This window comes from Mustela nigripes, chromosome 6 (assembly GCF_022355385.1).
Source record: "Mustela nigripes isolate SB6536 chromosome 6, MUSNIG.SB6536, whole genome shotgun sequence".
In the NCBI taxonomy this organism is placed as follows: Eukaryota; Metazoa; Chordata; class Mammalia; order Carnivora; family Mustelidae; genus Mustela; species Mustela nigripes.
Window position 1 is genome coordinate 106,683,788 of NC_081562.1, and position 20,534 is coordinate 106,704,321.

At 47.9% G+C, this 20,534-nt stretch overlaps 1 protein-coding gene across 10 annotated transcripts in view; it reads left to right on the forward strand.

Moving 5' to 3' along the window:
* The window catches only part of CACNA1C (calcium voltage-gated channel subunit alpha1 C), a 641,635-nt gene that overhangs the window by 317,926 nt on the left and 303,175 nt on the right, over positions 1-20,534 (forward strand). The gene's annotated exons all lie outside the window — the stretch shown is intronic.

Consider the following 20,534-nt stretch of genomic DNA (forward strand, 5'->3'; position numbering starts at 1 on the left):
GCCAATTTGGAGGGGCTTCAGGAAGTTCAGGAAGCAGAACTAGTTCTTGGGGAGGAGTGAAATGGAGACACATTTGAGAACAATGTAAGGTATGAGTCATAATAATTAGATGTGTGAACAAATGAGAGCTCAATAAACAATAAATAAACAATAAACAATAAAAAATGATAAGCTGTCTAGGACAAGGCTGAACAGTTCTCCTTGAGGAGTGATCATGAAAAGACTTCATTGAGCAGAAATTGGCCTAGAAGCTATTGAAAGATCCTTCCAGCCATAAGAACCCATAATTTCATCAATGACTGACTGGAGGCCTAGTCTGATTCTATGGGTCTGGCCTGGGGCCTTGGAGTCTGTATTTCTAACAAGCTTCAGATGAAGGTGATGTCGCTGGTCCAGGGACCACACTTCGAAAACCACTGCTTCAGGTCACTTGGAGTAACAAATCAGGAGGGTTTTTGGAGTTTATAGAGCTTATAGCCTAATGATATAAAAAGCCCAGCAACAATATATGGCATTTGGGAGACATGCTACATAATAACTGACTCTCTTATCTACAACTCTTGGACTGTACTGTTGAAATCTGTGGAATGAATTACAGGCTATTCAGAAGTCTGAATGGACCCACATTTGTACTCTGATGATAGGACAGCACTGTGACCAAGCCAAATAAATTGAGTCAGATCATAGAAAGTCTCTAAGGGAAGCAAATGTTGTGATCTTCTTCTATTCTTCAATTTTTAGCTGCTCGGACGTGGTGGGAAAGTTCACTGTCACTTAGAAATTCAGGAAGAAACTATAGAGATGGTCTCAGGTTTCAGAATGGCTCACATGTAGCTTTTTTTTTTTTTTTTTTGGACTTTTGTCTTGTTGGTTGGTTGTTTAGTGTTTGTTGTTTTCTTAACCCAAGAAGAAAGCCTTCCTCAGTGAAACCCCTTGCTGTGATGACAGCACAGTTCAGGGCATAAGAAACCACAGATGGGCCCCCAAATTTGGACAGTGTCCCCAGTGTCTCTGAGCAATTCTAATGAGGAAGCACACCTCTTGCGATTGCCTCCACTCAAACTGAGCCTCATTTACTTGAGTTTACAACTAACTGGTTTAGGAAGGAACAGCCTTCACCCCTGCTCCCCCCGCCCTTCTGCTGCTCTCTTCCCGAGCTTATGATGTGGAGTGTGAGCAGACTAGTAGACTCTGAGCTTAATACACTTTGGAGTTAGTTGCCATGGCACTGGCAAGGAATCTGGTTCCCATGGCAACATCAGGTTGACTCGGTGCACCTTCCAGCACAGGCAGATCTTGAGCCTTGGCTTGTTTGACCTCAAGTCAATCTGGGAGAGATGGAGTATATAGTACTAAAGAATACCCCATTTTCCTACACTCCACCCACTCCTTCCTATCTGCTATCCTCTCCTCCATATCATCAAGATTTTAAAAATAATACTAATTTCACATGAACTTTTCTTTAACCTACAAAAATAAACCAAAGTATTACTTTAATACCTTCTTCAGATAAAGGTGTAGTTTAGAGGGTCAGTTTCTATTTTTTCCCTTCCTAAAACCGATGCACCTGTTGGCATGCCTTGTCTCTAGCGTGGACTGCCCAGCTAGTTAGGGGCTGTATATTTCACTTACCAGCACTCGTTTCTATTTCACCCTTTTTTTTCTGGTTGTCTTCTCTAACTTCCCTTGGGTCCTGCCTTTCTTCCCTGTGCGCTAGAATTTTCTGGTATTGGAATGTTGATTGCAGTATTGAGGAAATTTGTCCATCATTTTTGGTTATACTGAGGTTTTTATTGTCATGGCAAGCATTGCTTTTACCCTTGTCTGCCTTCCTATTATTTGTGGCTCCCCCTGGAGCCTTCCTAAATTCTCCGTGCCTTCCTAAGCCCTTCTTGCTTTCCTGTGACTGGGAACTTGGTGTTACCATTTGTTCATTGACAACCATGCCACTGTCTCATGTGCCTGGTGGGCTGCCAGAACATGGCCTTCCAGGCCGCCATTCCTCCAGTCCTCACTGTAGGGTGTCCCAGCCTTTGTCCCATGTTGCCCCTTGGGGACTGGGCCACCAGGTGGAGACCAGCCAGGCATGGTTTTCCCATTCCTGGGCCTTGACAGAAGGGTCAGTGCTCTCCTGCAGCTCACACCCGCGTCGAGTTCCCCACCTGCACACTTTGTCCCCTCCTCTGTCCTCTCCAGAGCAGGGTCCTCAGCCATTCATTTAGCAGCCAGAAAATACTGATAGAGCTAATAACCACAGCTGCAGGAATGACACATTAGCATTAGGTGACAAATAAACCATCTCCCATCAGTGTCAGCCCTGCTGCATCCAACCAGCACAGTCAGGAAAGCAAACAACAAAGTTGAAAGTCATTCCTTTAGTCTCCAAGTCACGCATCTGGTACAAGCCTCACTCTTGGACTCCTGGGTGGTTCGACACCAGGGTCCGCGGCAGGAGAGCCTCAAAGTTTGGCAACATTGCGTGGGAATCGGGCAGAAAGGATCATAGAGTGCTTTCGGTGACAATATATGCTTTAATTTGCCCCAAAACTTTTGGAGATGAATTATCCCATTTTTCAGATGGGGAAACTGAAACCTAGCCAGGATAAGTGAGTTATCCAAGGTCACCGGGCTAAGGAAGAGCCAGAGCTGGAGCTGGAACATAAACCTGGGCCCACGGCTCACTTCTCACACTCGCCCTTCTCTCCAGGCCGCAGATGTGCTGAACTGCCACACAGGAAATAGCGTGGCTGAGCTGCTGCAGAAGAAGGGACAGTGTCTGCCCCATGTGCCACCTCAGCAGGCTGGATTGGCTAGAGATGTGTTGGGCACAGGTAGGGCTCCACTTAGGAAGCTGCTGATGATAATGACGCCTGGTGTCATGGCCTGGCTTGGGGTCTCGCCCCACCTCCAGCTCCTGTGGGACCTTAAGCCAGGGCATCTGCCATAAGCAGGCCACATCTTAGCTTTCTTACTACAAAGTGAAAGAGTCCCTGAAGCCACGTTCCTTTGTATTACTCTATGATTTAGAAAGATCTTTGTTGATCACATGTTTCCTTCTGAAGGTATTTTCACCTTCCCATCTATAGTTAATACTGAGTTGTTCCCCTGTGGGCCTGTCCAGGCCCCTGCGGTCTCTCCTCTCCTCTTCTGATGGGGTGACCTAGATAGTGCAGAGACTTTAGCCCTGCTGGTGCTACCTCAAGCTCACAGGTAGCCCCAGGCTGACCTCACTTGATAGCAGAAGTGTTGGCCAGGCCACATGGCTTCGGAGCTTCTCCTCCAGGGGTGAAACCAGGCAGGGTCTTCTCACGTGAGGGGATTATAAAAGATTCAACCAACCCAGAAACAGTCAGAGAAGAGCCAAACCCCAAGTAAGCAAATGAGAGGGATGGGAGGTGGGTCAGGCGGACCCATATGGCTGTCCTTTCCCTAGCACCTTGCCTGGCACCTGACAAACTCACGGGTGTTCCCCAAACATGGATGAAATTGCCGCAGTTGCTCAGGTGATAGGGGCTGCTGAGTCCAAGCGAGTCTCCCTTTAAGCCTAACCTCAGGGCAGTGGTTATTATTTATTTGTTTTTTTGTTTTTTTGGTTTTTTTCTGGGAGAAAGCATACGGCCACCCAGGCTACGCAGGATTAGAAGTCCAGGGGTGGGGAGAGTCCCCAGCTCTGAGCCTGCTGTGGGATGTTAGTCAAGTCATTAAACTCCAAGCCTTGGATTGTGAGGACAAGCACCCCTTCCTCTCAGACTTGCTCTCAGACTTGAGTCCTTACAAAATGCACCTGAGCTGGGGGGATTGGTGGCGGGGAGAGAAGAGAACAGAGATAAGATCTTACCCACCTTCCTATCCCCAGCAGGTGGCATAATGCTGGCACTTGCAGGTTCTTAAAACAAACAAACAAACAAACAAACAGGGTCGTTGCATAGATGAATAGATGGGCGGACAGATGGACAAGCCAATGAACAAGGAATGTTCTGGGAGCTATGGGAGATACACTTCACTTACTGTGAAAGGGTTGTCCTGCTTTCTGTAACAGGCCAAGAGCCAGTGCCCTGCTGTCTGTTTCTGACCAGAGAAGCCCTGGGGGGAGGCGTGGAGAGCTAGACCCACCCAGAAACACTCGGGCATGAAGCTTTAACTGGAATTCTGCTGCTCTGGGCTGAGTGACGCTACATCTGTCGCTAGGAGCATAGGTCCCAGGCACACCTTTCTGTGCAGAAAACCCCAGCCTCCAGCCTGCACAGCAGAGAAGGGGTGGGAGGCGGTGGCACCCCCAAGAGTGTGGCGCACAAGGCCCAACACCGAGCGTGCTCTGCTCCCTGCCTGCCTGGCTGGAGATGGATGACAGTAATCACAGAGACGCTAATCTGGCCTTTTCTTCCAGGCCCACCTGCTGCTGCTGTTGTCACGTTCTGTGCTCTGCTGCCGTCCTCCGCAGTGGTGGGGCCTGCGTCTTGGCAGCCCTGGGGTAATAATTAGGGGTGGGGCAGCTCCCCAGCTGGTGTGATATATTTGAGGAGGGGCCCCCGGGAAGAGGGGATGGCTGGGACCCAGCCAACAAAAGGAGAAATTAAATGGGCTGTCCTGGGAACCCACAGTTAGCATTTACACGCCAGCATGAGCTGCGGGTTTCACCCGAATAGCAGGGCTTTGGCGACTGTCGGGCTCCCCTCCTCCCCCATCCTCTCTGCTACTTGTGAGGACAATTTATTTTGGCAAGGTTGGGGTGCCTGTCAGCAGAACCACTCAGATATGATGCTGTCATGCCTAAGGCTCAGGGGCCAGGTCCTGGGGCTCTCCAGGCATCCCATGCAGCGTGAGGACAAACACAGTGACAAAAAGCAAATGAGTGTGGCTTCACCAGGGCCACCATGCCTTGCCCCACTCAAGGCCTGGATAGCAGCCCAGCCCTCAAGGAGCTTACTGTCTACACCTCCCTTGCTGAGTGCCCTCCACCTACATTCTGTAGGCCATCAACGTGGGTGCTCAGACCCAGATTCAGAGGAAATTAGGATTTTGTTTCCTTTACTCTCAGTAGTGTCCAAACTGCCATATTGGTCGGGGGAGACAGCCAGGACATGCTGACAAAGAATGGCTGCAGATACTGTGCACTGGGCACACCTGTGTCCTTTATGTGATGTCATGCATGACAAGCTCCACAGCTTACAAGAGAGGCTGTGTTATTTCCACTGTATACCTGAGTAAAGTGAGGGTTACCTACATTTCATGGCTGGCCCAAGTTCAAAAGCATGTGTGCCTGACTCCTAGAGCTCTATTTCTTGGTGCTGTCCGGAACATGACCCAATTTCTCCCTTAACAGAAGTGTAGAATGTCCCCCTGTGCGGGAAAACACGGAGAAAGAAGGTGGTCTTGAGGCTTCCAAATGAGCTCCTGAGCCTAGGAGCTGAGTAAACTGGGCTCACCAAGGACCCCAGTGCCCTGGAGCCAGGAGCTAGTGGGGATGGGCTGAGAGCCTTCGGTACAGCTGAGCTGGGACTTCTATGCAGCCGGGAGTTCATGGAAATCACTTGCCCTCTTTTGGACTTGAACTTCTGCTTCTTCTGGAAATGATGATGACAAAAGAAATAGTTGAATTAATGATCGCAAGAGGGTTGGTAACTGCTCGGGAGCAAGCGAAGCACTAGGTCTTGGGAATGGATGCCAGAGGTAGAAACAGCTTCAAAAAGACAACTTGGGTGGATAGAAACCAGCTTTCAGGGAGGGGTCTGGGTGTCCCAAGGGATGCATGGGCCTTCACGTGTGGAGTGCTTGGAATGCTTTATGCCCAGGTAGGTGACCACAGTTAGCGACCTCAATGACCTCTGCAACGTGCAGTTTTTTAACATTATTTTTCCCACACATCCACCCACCTTCGTTACCCGTGGCCGCTCAAAGCCTTCAGACACAGGCATGTTTATGCCATGCCCCGGGCAGGGGTGGGAACTGTCTGCCAGGGCTGCTGTTGGCGGAGAATTTAAAAACAATGGTAAAACTGACAAAAAGTTGGTTTGCTGTGTATGGCCATGGTGCCCTGGCAATTCTAAATGACGTCAGTGAGAGAGTACAGCCTGGTGGGACAGGATGCTTCCCCACACCATTGCCTGCCACAGAATCCGCATGTCTCGGACCGCCCATGCTCCCTTGGCTGCCCTTGACGTCTGGCTGGTAGGAGGGTTTCTTCGTGCGCCAGCGCCCCCGCGGCCCGATTCACGCATCTTCCCGGCCAAGCCCGCGCTTTCGACACAAATTTAGCTTCTTTGTGGTTGTCTTTCCACAGCTACCTGGAGAATGGTGGGAAACCCCAGGAGGGGAGGAGAACACACAGGGGAAATACCGTTTTCCTTTTTTGTTATTTACTTATAAACGTCACAGAAATATTTCTGTTCACTTCGGGGGTTTTGCGATGTGCTTTTTTTAACTGAGGCCTAGATCCAGGGCTTCCCTTGGCAGTGTCCCTTTAAGCAGAAGCGAGGGAGGGACAGCGTGGCAGGGATGCGCGAAGCTGCTGAGGTGCTGGTACTGTACAATTTTCTGGGTCCTGACTGATAAATTATTGTGCGTCTTCCGTGGGCTCTGACACGCAATACAATTTGTCCATGGAGCCGTGATGATAGGCTGTCCTGGGCTGATCATCGAGAACCCTTTATTTAGCGTCTTCAGCCTTTTAGAGAAATCTAAGTAACTGTTCACCTCCCTTTATCGGTTTTCTCTTCCACGTTTTAGCATAAGTGGAAAAAGCTTTTAACCTTGAGAATTTTACTCACACGGGGGCTGGGGGTGAGGAAGATGTGTTGTTAAAAGCATAAAGGAGGTGGGAGGATCTTGACGCTCGCCGTTGGAATGGCTTTTTCTTGGCCTGCCTCCTGGGAGTGAGACCGTCTGGGTCCTGGAGGTTGTTGAGCCCGCCATCATTTCATGGGTGAAGAAGGGAGACCCAAGACGTAAGCAATTTGCCCAAGGTCACACAGCGGGTCCGCTGTCGATGCCCCAGGATTCAAGGTTGAGCCCTGGTCCCCCGTCAGGCAGGCCCCCATCAGGCCACCATGCTTCCCCTGGGCTTTGGACCCCCGAGGTGTCTGCCCACCTAAGGGATGCTCGAGTCAGCTTAAGCACCTGTTCAACTCTCTGGCCAAATGGTTGGGGCGTCCCCTCCACACTTTTCCGTGTCACCATTCTTGGTGAAAGGTTGTATCCTCCCGGCGACAGATGCCATTTCTGTTTCTGTGTAAATTGCTGTGTGTAGCATCTGCGCGGTCTCACCCCACCTCGTGCAAAACAGGCGTTGGCATTTGTATGCCGCTTTTTGGATTTGGTTTTACAAACCTTAACACACAAAGCTGCCTGTCTCCTTAAAGGCACAGGGCTTGCAATTTGGATTAACTGAAAAGCAGAGTCTGGACAGTGGTCTTGCAATTCAAATAGTTTCCAAAAGATGCAAGTGACAACAAGAGGGCCAGCAAGCATTTCATCCACGTATTTTGGGATGGGAAGAACTCTCACTAATTGTTCTCTATCTGGTTATATTTAACTGATTTTTTTTCACCCGTCTGGGCGTCTTCTACTAACCTTTTCTAGTAAACCGGGTCCCTAAATTGGTTTGATTCCAGGTGTTTCCTATCCCCATTTCATTCCCTGAGAACAAATACACAAGCTATTGGGGTCAGCTCTCAACATAGCCTCCTGTTCTGATGAGGCCCTTGCCTTCATGTACCTGTGGGGCCTGAGATCTTTCTTGCTGTGAACTGAGTGCTGGGGTCTGGGAGTAGGGGACGCCGTGCCAAGGATCCCCCTCACACAGCAGCCTCACTTGGCAGACACTCTAGCCCCAAGGAAAGACGCTGCCCCTTTCTGCCCAAGAAAGGCTCTCGCTGCAGAGGTTTTTGTCCAAGGGGGTATCACAAAGGTTTGTTCTGGGCTGAAAGCTGGCTCGAAAGGGCTCTGCCAGTGAGCAACATTAGAATTAAAGACATAATAATACTAATTAACTTTCCCATGTCCATGCTCTGTGCATTTATTATTCGTATAGAGATAAAGCCTTAAATAATAGGCTGGCCTTTTTGGGAGCCCCAGTTGGGGGAGGAAGAAGGCAATGTCCTCATTACAGCAAATAAGATGGATGGTGTTCTGCCAGTGTTACACATCCCCTCTGGACGACCTAGGGAATGTGCGCCTCCTTCAGAGCCAGGCCTGGGTCCTGGGGACATGCACTTTCCCCTGACAGAGTGTGGGGAGGGGGACCAGGGCCCGTGGAAGAAAAGAAATTTCCCATGACTCGGCCATCTGCCTTCCTGGGCCTGCCATGACCCCAACCACGGCAGCCCTCAGCCTGGCTGCCTGTAGCTGCAGAAAGGTCCCTCACTTCTCTGGCCTCAGTTTTGTCCTCTACAAATGGGGAAGGGTGGAGGGTAGATTAAAAAAATCATCAACCTGGGGGCGCCTGTGTGGCTCAGTGGGTTAAAGCCTCTGCCTTCGGCTCAGGTCAGAATCCCAGTGTCCTGGGATCGAGCCCCACATCGGGCTGTCTGCTCCACAGAAAGCCTGCTTCCTCCTCTCTCTCTCTGCCTGCCTCTCTACCTACTTGTGATCTCTGTCTGTCAAATAAATAAATAAAATATTAAAAAAAAAATTCATCAACCTGGACAGACTTCAAAGAGTCCTTGAAGCTCCTGGAACTATGTGCTAAACACAAATGTGTTTCTGGGCATTTTTCAGGGACTGAACGTCCACTGCTTGCCTCTACCTCTCAGAAGTCCCTGAAGCAGAGGTGAAGAAACACTAAAGGAGGCACATACATCCCCTCCCCCCAGGGATCCCCGCCAGGGATCCACTTTGCTTTTCTACTCGATGAGTTTAGAGTGGCCAGACCTGATCCCCCAGGGTCATGGATGTGGATGATGGATGCTCAGGCTGAAATACCCTCTAAAGTCGCTGTGTAAAATCTCTTGACAGGATGGCTTCCCAGTGACACTGCCCCAATCGGATGGCTTGAAGTGTCCCCACCTCATCTTCAACGACTCTGGAAAGCTGGCTCTGCTCCCCAGGCTATCCTCAATGTAAAGCCCCAGGCCACTGGGTCAGTTCTGGGCTAACCCTGAAGACCATTCAGACCACTGGGCAGCTTAGCGGTTCCCTTGTGACACTGAACCAAACCCGTCTCCCTTTGGTTCCCGCACGTTCTCAAGAGCCAGCGCACCCCTGCTCTCGCTCTGGCCAGCCTATCTGTAGAGCCATCGACAGTGAATCACATTTGAAATTGAGCTAATAAGTTAGTGATAATGAGTTTGACAACGGGGAGTGCTTGAGAAAAAATTCCTCCAGAGTACTTGGAGATATCCTGGGGGAAAATAGAAACTTTATTTAAAAATTGAAGCATCTGGGAAAGTACGGGGGAGACAGATTCCCAGGCACTGCCCGAGAATCCCAGGCCCCTCTTTGATTAAATTCTGCCTGCAGCCCAGGGCAGACAGGTTCGTTCCTCTTTTCGTTTTCCTCAGCATCCCCCTTGCTCTCATCGAGAGTTCTTTACGCAAGATTCAAGGGTCTGTAGATGGAATTCCAGAGGGTCCGTGAACTTGGATGGGAAATAATTGGATCTTTTCAGACTTCTTACTGAAATGTATCATGTTATTCCTTTGTGAAGTTAGGCAACAAACCACAATGGTAGTAGCAGGTTCTGTGACTTTGTCCACCAGCAAAAACCATGGGTATTTATTTTCCTATCCCACTGAGATTGTTATAGTGTCTCAAAAGGACTGTTTTCCCCTTGCCTGTATTTCAAAATTCCAGTACTCCGCTAGATTTTGTATTTAATGCACTAACAAAGAACCATGGGTATTTTTAGATTGAAAATTCACCTTTTAAATATTTTTGATAACTGTATTTCCACATAAGTCGCTTTCTTTGCAACCCCTGATTTCCATTTTAAAACATTATTCTGAGAAGGGACTCACAGGCGTCACCAGAACTAACAAAGGCCCCCAGAGCCCAGAGGTTACAGACCCCTGAGCCACAGTCCACAATTCACTTTTAGATCCTGCGTGACTTCTGTCACGGTAACATCACGGGTAGAACTCTGAGCTTAAGTGAATGTTGGGGCGGGAGAGACAGAGTCCAGGAGAGGGGAAGATGGAGGAGCCTGTGTGTGCTTAGAGTTGAAACCAAACACATACCCTACAAGGAAATCTTCCTGACTTGGAAAACCCCTTAATGGTTTTGCCTGGGACACTCATTTACCTCCTCATTACATAAGAAAATAACTTATGAGTATTGAAAGAACTTGCATCGACGGACTGAAACTAGAGCTCCTCGGACACCTTGGGTCAATTTATTTACTGAGGTCCCTGCTCCCCACTGTTCCTCAGAGTCCCATGGCTTTGCTCTGAATGCCTGGATTGGAGCTTGAAGGCGCAGTCTCTGAGCTAAGAAGGGCTTGTCTGAGACCTCTACTTGGAGGAAGGCACAGTAGACCCCCAGTGGTTAGGATTTTGAACTCTAGAGCCAGCTGGAACTAGTTTCCAATTCTGGGTTGACATCCCACACTCTCACTAATCCTGTGACTTAGGCACATTGTTTCATGTCTTTGTGCCTCTGCTTTCTCATCCATAAAATGGGATGCCGTGCTGCTTAGGCGTGCCCGACTTGTCATAAACACTAAACACTGTCACGAGTCGACCGCACCTGCAGCATTTGAAAAGCTCTGCGAAAGGAGGGTGAGTGGGAAGCAGTGGCGACTGAATCAGGGAGTCTCATGGCAACATTTAATCTGGGGAGTCCTGAATTTTCCTTTTACCTGTCATTCACATCATGACAGCTCGTGGGTGATTAAGAGACCCCAACATGGCCGTAGCTCGGGGCGGGGGCGGTGAGGGTATAGGAATGTGCCCTTTCTCCTTGGTTCCTAAGTAATGGTATCTTCAGGTCCAGTTGAGTGAGGGGTCAGCTGCAGCTCCCGAATAAATGCATGCCGTTATAAATAGAAGCCCAAGATTCCCAGACAGAGAGGAGGGCAGTCAGTGAAATGGCAGCAGAAGTTGGGAATTGTCACTGCTCTGTCTGTAATGATAATGTTAAGAGCAATAATCATCCTAAGAAAGGCTCTTGTAGCAGAGCCAGGGCAGGCCAAAGAGCCTTTTTCCCATGCCTTCCTGGAGAGAGCTAGACACTCAGACCACGTCAAAACAGAAGGAACCAAAAATACAACGAAATACCCTTTGCCCCAACTGGCCGTCACAGAGAAACGGGGATGAGACGGCCCGCTGCAGAATGGGCCCCCGAGAGAGAGGAGACCGAGCCAGTCCTGAATTTATCTACTGGTTTTAACTTCCTCCTTTAATCACTTCAGAAGAGCTGTTAGCAAGGCAGGAAATCTAATTGATTAGCATTTCACCTCCTGGCTTCCCTTTCTGCCCCAGGTGCTAATGAGCAGGGAAATGACAGATCCTTCCCCACAAGGTCCTCAAGAGGTCATGTGACTGCCACCCCCACCTCAGCTGAACCCCAGCAAACCACTAACTGGTGTGTTCTGGTTTTTAAACCCCCCACAGACTAATTTTCTTGCCTCTTGTCATCACACACCACACAAGTGAGCCACAACGTGGGGGACCTGCCTTCCACCCAGCCCTGGGACCGCCTGGGAGCCACCTGTCGCTTGACCCATTGGTGGGGCATCGCTGGTCCCCCGTCTTTTGGTGGGAATTCATGTTCTCAGAAAGGGTCACTGGATCTCAGCTCCCGCGGCTGCACGGCTGAGCATCTTTTCACCCCGTGTGCCCACGCTGCTCTTTCAGACCTCTCCCATCAGTATGTTGTGTTCACATCCCTCCTGGCTTTCCTTCTGCTTTCCCCATGGGTCCCAGAACTGGCCACGGAATGGATTCCAGGATTTACAGTCTGGGAAGTCACCTAGCACCTGCTAGCCCCTCCTTCTGAAAGAAGCAGGGTGCTCCTCCCCTCCAGGACCCAGCTCTTTGTCATTCCCCCTCTCCCTGTCTCCTGGATGTGCATGCTCCCTTTATTTCCCTTTCCCTGTAGAGCCCAAAGGTTACAGACCTTCTGCACTTTTTCTTCTCTGAGTAACAAGAGTGACAGGGAAGGGAAGCTAAGGAAAAGGAAGCTGCGAGGCCAGTCAGAACCTGGGGCTTCCTCCTCCCCTCGGAGGGGTCCAGCACCCTTGAGGGGCACCGCAGGACACAGACCCCCTCTGGAGTGGCAGGACTCAGAGGTCTGCAGAGCAAGTCCATTGCAATCTGAACAAAGCCCATTCCTCGTCATTAGCAAGTGCTTTTACTTTTGGTCCACTGGAACTTAGCGCTCAAGTGGTTATGCAAAGGGTTCTCTGTGTCCCATTCGGCTTTCATAGTCCCTGTTGATGCCATCTGGAAAGGGGTCAGGAAATGGTCAGCTTCCAACACGGGAGCCAAGCGACTGGGAAGAGAGGGCAATGGAGAAAACAAGCCAGTGCTCATTCAGAGGGGCTGAAAATCGCTTCCAAGGGCCTGAAGATTTACAAAGATGCAGCCTGGATTCCAAGAGCAAATGAGTCTTTCTACCCATAACAGGTTGCAATTTGAGTCATAGAGGAAGTTAAGAACGTGAAAACATCAGCAAATGCCAGTGTGATAAAATCATAGTCTCTGGGCAGGAAAAGACGTTAGAGGGATCTGCTTGAACTCCTCCACTTTAGAGATGGGAAATCTGGTCTGCTGGGATTCACACGGCTGCTCACTGCAGGACGGGGCCAGAACAGTTTGCCCGAGCCGTCTGTCCTGCTCAGGCCTTCCTCTCTCTCAGCAAATGAGCCTCATTGCCCATTGCAGATACCAAACCAACAGAGAGGCTATCAGAAAATAACTTCCCCTGCTTTCCCAGGATCTACCACCAAATACATTGATTCCTACAGCTACCCTTCCCTTGTCCCCATGACCCCCCTGTCCCCGAGGGCCTGTGAGACCCATGGCTGCCTTCACAGCCTCCCTCATGCTGTCTCTCCCTCTCTACCCTCTCTCTGTAGCTTCATTAAATCCCTGTCAGCTTTTATTTGCAGAATCACACCCATGTCTGGACCAGTTTCTCTTCTCCCCTGCAGTCTTAATCCATGGGCCACTCTGTAGCCAGAGGTTTCTCTCTAAAATGCAATCCTGATAAAATCATTTCTCTGTTTAAAAGTCCTGAAATCCTTCGATGGCCCCAGGTTCCCCTTTGGAAAACTATCAGATCCTTAACGTGGTTCACAGACTGGTGATTCATCCCTTGGATGCACATTAGAATCACCTGGAGATCTTTTAAAACTTACCAATGCCTGGGCCTTGACCCTCCTGATTCCACAAAGTTCTTCTGGGTTGGGGCCAGCTGTGTGTGGCAGCTGGAGCTACTGAGCCAGTCGGTAAATGTTCAGGAATTTTGCAAGTGGGTTGTTAAACATGGCCATTATTAAAAATTAAATTATATAAACCTATGGCTAAATTACATTAAAAACAAAGGCCATAAAATACTCAAAATCCATCACTTGCTAATGATTTGACTGCATTTTCTTACGGACTATGCTCTTGAGGTTATTTACATCGATTGTGTTTGTATGATGGAAATAGATCATGCTACACTACTGGGCGCATCTTTCCAGCTCTGCGTTCAGCCACTTGAAATCAGGGGGAGTATTCATACCGTGAAAGGAGCAAATGCAACACATTAGCCCCCCACCTAATCCAGCTGTTTGTATCATTGCGTGAGGCTCATGTGTGGAAGGAACTTTTTTAAATCTCCCCCAGTTGAGTCTACTCAAAGTTGAGCTTCCTTCAGTCCAGCCACACAGAACCACCTGCAAGGGCCCAAGTAGGTAATGTTGTTTCTTGTTTCTGTGTTTCGATTTCCCTCCACGTGCTATTCTCGTGCCTGGGACACTGGCTGCTTCCCCCTCGGCCTGGCAAGCACTGTTGCTCTTTCAAAACTCAGCTCAGTATCTTGTCCTCTAGGACAAGTCCCCCTCTCCCAAATGTGCCAGTCTGCCTTTGGCACTTGTTCATACAGAACTTTACAGTACTTTCTGATTTCTATTTTTCTCTCCACCTCCTCTATTAAACAGTGAGCACCTTGAGGTCAAGGTCACAGCCAGCTCACCTACATCCAAGCATAGTAGATGCTCAGCTCATGCCACATGGATAAATGAGGGAATGAACCCAGGTCTCCTGGCCCTCTGCTCTTCCCAACCCTGCTATACCATCTGACCCAGCGGTTCTGAAGAGTTGATTGATTCCAAATCTGTAAGTGGATTGTGCTCTGTGCCTGCTGCTGTTGAACCCAATAGCAAGATGGCTTTCCCTTGTCTTTTATTGAGTTAAGTTTAGTTGCTTCAGGGCTGGGATGCAGTGGTGCACAAGGCAGGCAGAAGGACAGCCCTCAGAGACCCTTCAGTCACAGGGGAGGAGGGGTCAGGGGAGAAAAGAAGCACTTACTGTTAAATGTTCCAAGTTCTATGAAATGAAATGTCTCTGGCTTTGGGTTTACCTCCTGGTCTATGGCGTGTATGGCTCCCTAGAGTCCAATGTTGAGGAAGGAGACAGGTTAGAAGGTGTTCCATGAAACTAGAACATGTCCTGTGTGTGGGCTCCTGGCCAGAGACAGCTTGGTAGGTTCAAGGAACTGAAAGAAGATGGATCATAGAATTGTAAGAAAATGAGTAGTGACAGATGAGGCTGGATAATCAGTCAGAGACTAGCACAGGGTCTTGGAAGCCACTTTCAGGAGTCTGAATTTTATCCTGGAAATGGTAGAACACCACTGAAGCATAAAGCAAGGCAAGCCTACTATCAGATCTGTATTTAAGAGAACAGTCATGGTCCAGAAGAGACAAAAATGGGACAGGAGACCATGGCTTTAATAGGAAAGAGGCTATTGTGATGGATAAAAGGAAATGTATTCAAAGAAACAGAATCATGGAACATGATGGCAGGACTTACTGGTGAAGGGGAGGCAGAATGAAGATCTGGTTGGAAGGATAGAGAGGCAGATCCGTTCATGGGCTCATCTTTGGATTTGTAGAGTTGGCAGTGTTCATGATGTATGAAAGTGCAGTTATCTGGGAAGGAGTTAGATTTTCAGATCTGGAACTTAGAGGAGATAGGAGAGAAATATAGAGTAAGAAGTCATCAGCTTATAGATGGTACTGAAACCCAGAAACAAAGGCCATCCATTGCCAAGAAGAATGAAGAGAGAGGAGCTTGAGGCATCTCAGGACATCAACATTTGGTAAATGGCCAGAGTAAGAAGAGCTGGTGAGCCCCAGGGGCCAGAGAGGTATAAAGAAAACCAGTAAAGTGTGGAGTCATGGAAGCCAAGGAATACATATTTGGAGGAGTAAGTGGTGAACAGAGTCCCACATTCTTGTTGATAGGAGAGGTCAAGTAAGATACGGACTGGCATGTGACCCTTGGATTCAGAGGACGTTGGTCACTTGTGAGATCAGCAAGAGTAGGGGTGCAGTGTTGAGCAGAGTCCTGGACATACCATGCTAAGGAGGGGTGGAGGCATGAGAAGACACAGACAAGTGTGTAAACTCCTTCAGGACACTGGGCTGAAAAAGGTGGGGGTTGGAGAGAACAGTCTATGGAGGGAATTCTGTGGGTTCAAGAATGGTTATTGGTGTGATAGTTTGTTTTCAAGTAGGAGAGGCAAGCTGGTTAAATTTAGAGTAAAAAGGAAGATTGTGAGCTTGTCCTCTGAATGAAGAAGAGTGACGTTTTAACACGATCAGTGCTATATGTCATTGTATAGCCACTGTATCTAACCTGATAGACACTTAGAATTGTCAAAAACACTTCCTTGGCTTAGCCTCATTTCATTGATGATTGCCTCTGCCGATTCAACTCTGCCTCCTGATTGTCAATACTTTGGGCTTTCATTTTTCTCTTCCTTGAACAGATTTTTAAAATAAGCCTCCTGTCACCAGCATTTTGGGGGCATCACTAATCCCATGTGTTTGTGTTCTGTTCTTATTCATAGTCTGCTCCAGCCCACCCATCCCCATCTCTAGACCCTCTGGTCCTGAGTCCCTCTATTCCTTCCTCCTTTCTTTTCTGAGCAAATTCCAGCTGGTGAGGATATACTCAGTAGTTCCTGCCTCTCCTACCTCTCATTTATCAGAGTTTACAGAAAGCTGCCTAGGGCTGTCTCCTGTTCCCAGGCTGAGGAAATTAGGCTGAATTTTTTATTATAGCTTCTCTCAAGAATCCTTCTAGAAATCACAGAATCTTAGAACCTTATTATGGGAGTAGAAGTTGAGAGGTCATCTGACTGATCCCCTCACCCCTTGCAGTTTGATTTCTAAACTCTTTATAAATAGATCTTCTTCTTGAAGATTTCTATGTAAAAAGATCACACCCAAGCCTATGATTGGGGTGACCATATACAGCATTTGAACAGGAATACTTGCAAGAATGAAATGGGGGCCCTAACCAAATAGGACACCAAGACAACTGAGGTAAATTGGGACTGCGCTAGGCTAGCCATGACACACAGCCATCCTACATATAATGAGTATGAAGGACAAAATCTGAGAAAAAGTTTTTTCGCAGAAGTTTAACATGAGGAGATAGTCACAGAGCATTTCCTATATAAGGTAAACCTTGTCTAGCTACTGGAACCAAAGACGAATAAGACATAATCCTCTCTCTTAAAAATTACTGGGGAAGAGAGAGACAAACTCAATTTGCAGTCATTCAGTTCGGTAAGTTTTTATTCCAGTTTTGATAAGGAATAGTTTTATGAACAGTGTTTGGGAACACAGCAGAAGAAGTGGTCAGGCTATAAGCATTCAAGAACCAGAGGAGGTGACTTGAGAGCTAGGCTTTGAAGAATGGCAGGATTACTCTGGAAGTAGGATCATAGAGAAAGGGGGGTAAACATGAAGATATGAAGAGAGTGTGTGACCAGAGGACAGTGTTTACAAAAAGATAGAGGTAAGAAATAAAGCTAGGAAATGGAGTGGGGCCCTCCTAAGAAGCTTTAACCTCTTGAAGTCATCATTACTTCCTTGTGTTTGTGATCTCTCACATGTGTGCAGGGCTGTGGCATGCTGGAGTTTGGGAGACACCTCTGAGGAAGGTGTGGAGAAGGGCAGAGTAGGGAGTGATTGGAAATAAGGAGACCAGCTCAAAGCCTCTCTGAGCAACAGTGGAAAGGGAGTGGCCTTGAACTAAGGCAGTGTCAAGGAGTAAAAGAGGAGAGTTTGGCAATGGAAATGAAGGGACTTAGCGTCTGACATTGATGATGAGAAACACCATGTTGGCAAGATCTGAGGAGTCTACTTTGGAAGACCAAGAAGATGGGCTTCTCTTCACTGAGACCTGCAGTAATAAATGGGCTGGGTCTGACCTCACTGAAGGCAGTTCAGGTAACTTACTTAGGTGTTTATGGAACATCCACAGGGAGACGCCCATTATATCTCTGGATCTGGGGCTGAAGGGACACATTCTTGCTGGAAATACTGATTCTTCAGTGGACTGATTGAACACGTGATGGTAGACGAGATTAGTCAGGGAGCAAGTATGGAACTGAGGGGACTTGGGAACCCAGGTTTGACCTTTGGAAAGCATCCAACCCCAAACAAAGGGGAACTATGAAGGCTTTTCAAAAAGGAAGAGTGAGCAAGGTCAGAGAGAGTCAAGAGGAGGACTGTCAAGGAAGCCAGGAGAGAAGGATGCTCAATGATGTCAGAGGTGACCAAGGAGAGGTCACTGGGTCTCAGACCCAGGTGGTCACTTGGGGATCTTTAAAAGAGCAGTTTTAATAAAGTAATTGAGCAGGAGCTATGGCTAGTATTGAGGAGTAGGGGAAAATGGAGAGGTGGAAAGAGCAAAGTGTAGCCTTCTTCTTTAACATTTGGAGTTGAAACAAAAGAGAAAGTTTGAAGTTTAAGGGTGAGCTGAGGTTTCACAAAAAGCATTTCTTTTCAAGTTAATGGAGTCTTAAGGGAGTCCCTTTTTACAACGAATTCTTAAAGAACACGCACTCTGGGCTCTTCAGTATAATGAAGACTTAACTCTGCCCGTTTGAATTGGTGCTACCCAATACATTAGCCATGAGGCACATGTGGCTTTTGAAGTTTAAATAAATTAAAAACAGACATCCTTTCAGACAGACGTCACCATAGTCCACCATCTCCCCAGTCCTGCCTTGTCGACTTTAGTGTGCTATCAGTGTTCTCTCCTTTCCAAACCCAGTTCTAAGGAGAAGAAATCCAGATGGTACTTTTATCCGATGTGCTGAAAAATTCTTATAATTGTCAAGTCAACATTTTCCCCAGACGTTGACCTACAATAAATTGTTCTAGATGTTAAGCAACATGGGGGGAGGGGTAGATAAATGGATTATTTCTAATGAACCATCTCTTCACAGTCTTTTCATAGTTACCATCAAACTATTTCCGTCTGATGGAAATAGTCATGATTTTAAAAGGGATGTGCTCATTAGAAATATTTGGCAACAGAGCCCCTTCCTTCTCTCCAGGAAGCTAACGGGGCCCTGCTAGCTTTCCACCTGTCTGGGCATATTTGAGCAGACCTTGTCAACTGGTAAAAAGAAAAAGCATCTGATTTTCTGGCTCCTTCGGTATATCCATCGGTTGGTAGTGGATTTTTGAGAAGCCATCATCTAGCCACAGGCCCAGAGCATACTTCTCCTTTATCATTCTGAGGGAATTGGTCTTTGGATGATTTGATGTCTCCAAGATGCTTGTGCTTAAAGAGGTCTTTTCATTGTTGTTTGTGCAAAGGAGTTGACCCCAGGCTGGAGAAGTGTCACAGATCCAACCCAGAGGGGTTGTCCGGAGAGCACATCGGCTGAGTGTTCTCAGGGGTGGTCCCACCCCATGTGGATGTGTGGATGGGCACATTCAGCAGACATGTGGCAACTAGAGAGCTTTTCTATTCTGTGTCTCTGGCTTTCAGTCCTTACATTGAATAAGACTCTGCAGTATTGACAGACCCTCAACTAGCGTTAAGGCCCCAATGAAGTACCGCCTCTCACTCCAAGCCCCAGACAGACATCTGCCCTTCAGCTAAAACTCACCCTGGAAGCTGCTCCTGGAGTCAGCATCCGTGTACTTGAAGCTAATTCTGCAACTTCATCTTCCCCAGAAATCTGGGCTCCCTGAGAGAGGCAAGCCTTCCCCCACCCCCGAATGAGTGCATCTCAACAGAGATTGCCTGATACACTACAGAACATGCAACCTGGGGTAAGGAGACCTCTTCAGATGACCAGTAGCTGAATAGAACAGGAGCAAGCAGTATGTGAGGAACTTCCTGCTGTAGACGGAGACCATGGGCTCATCCCCGACTGGCCAGGGCCTCCAACACCTGCTCCCCCCAAGGATGACAGGTTTCCAAATGCTGGAATCCTTCTCATTTCTTGGCTTTGTCATAAGTTAGCTGGGTAACCATGGGCAAATAATAATTGGGACGAGCTTTGGGGTCTGACAGCCCAGATCTCACATCTAACCCCTTGCTAGCTGTAGATTTAGGGCAAAGAACTGAATTTCTTTAGGGCTCTGTTTTTAATCTTAAAAGATTATAGGGATACTCACTTTGTTTGCAGAGCTGTTATGGAAATTAAATGATGTAAGCCAAATGGCTAAAATAGATATTTGGTAGATGTTAGCTTCCCTTCTTCTCTCAGGTTTATATCCTTGTTGGAGCTAAAATGTTGTCCTCCCAATGACCCTTCAAGTTAGGGTTTATGTCTCTGAATTAGACTAAAAAAGGAGGCAGGGCAAGAGTCTACACAATTTGTTTAAGGCCCCAGGGTAAGCCAAGGGTGGTGCAGTTAGCATGGTCCAGTGATTGCCTCCTCCTGCTCCTTGATGGGACCTCTCTCTGATGTGAATACAGGACCTCTTCCTTATCTCATGGGGTAAGCCTGGACACAGTTGCGATAAACACAGGCTTCAGAACCTCGGAGCTTAAAAAAATAAATGTTGACTGATAAAATGGAAATCTCTCCATTCCTCAATTCTTGACTTTCAAAGGAAGAGGTAGATTTATTCTCCTCCCTCAAGTACACCTTTAAATATTAAACCATTGACTTAATTATAATTTTTTTAAAAATGGAAGCTCTACTGCATGGAGAAAATAGCCATCTTCTCTCCCTGGTGGAGATGAGATCTGTCCTGTCTATGTAAATATGAAGCGTTTTCAATATGGGGAAACCCTGGGTGGGGTTTCAGAAGGCCTCTCTGCTTGGCCCACCCAGAAGAGTCTTCAGGGAAGCAGTGGGGGAAAGGGGTGGGACAGAGCAGGAAGGGCTGTAGAGGGACAATGGCAGCCCATCCCCAGAGAACATGCAGCAGGTAGTACCAAGCCAGGCTGTCTCAGGTTAGAAGTCTTAATGGGTTGTGTTTCCATCTATAACCAGGACGGATATGCCCTAAGCAGCATCCACAAAACCAGTCTGAGGCTAGACTTCAGTTAGAGCCCATATTCTGCATGGTCAGCTTGTTTAACTCTCTGTGTTCATATTTTGTATTCGCTTTCCTTTTTTTCTTA